This window comes from Sinocyclocheilus anshuiensis, unplaced genomic scaffold, assembly GCF_001515605.1.
Source record: "Sinocyclocheilus anshuiensis isolate Anshui unplaced genomic scaffold, SAMN03320099.WGS_v1.1 scaffold258, whole genome shotgun sequence".
Classification (NCBI taxonomy): Eukaryota; Metazoa; Chordata; class Actinopteri; order Cypriniformes; family Cyprinidae; genus Sinocyclocheilus; species Sinocyclocheilus anshuiensis.
This window is the reverse complement of record NW_015547636.1, coordinates 377,344-377,680: the sequence shown is the minus strand read 5'-3', so window position 1 is coordinate 377,680 and position 337 is coordinate 377,344.

Here is a 337-nt window from a genome sequence, read left to right as displayed (position 1 = left end):
GGCAAGCGAACGAAGACAAAATTCTTTTTAAAACGACCACGTATTGATTTACTCTAGTAAACCACATTAATAAAAACGGATAAACAATATTTTTCTAACAAAAACGGAAAGATTATTTCCAACCATTTAAATTTATGTATTATTGGAATAATTTGTTTAGTTTTTTCAACGGCTCTGGTATGAAAAAAAAGGGATATGTCAGTTGGCAGCTGTTACTTTTCTCAGCGCTGGTCTGGACGGACCAATCGTAGTCGATTGCGCTTACTGTACACTCACACACACACACTCACACACACACACACACACACACACACACACACACACACACACACACATA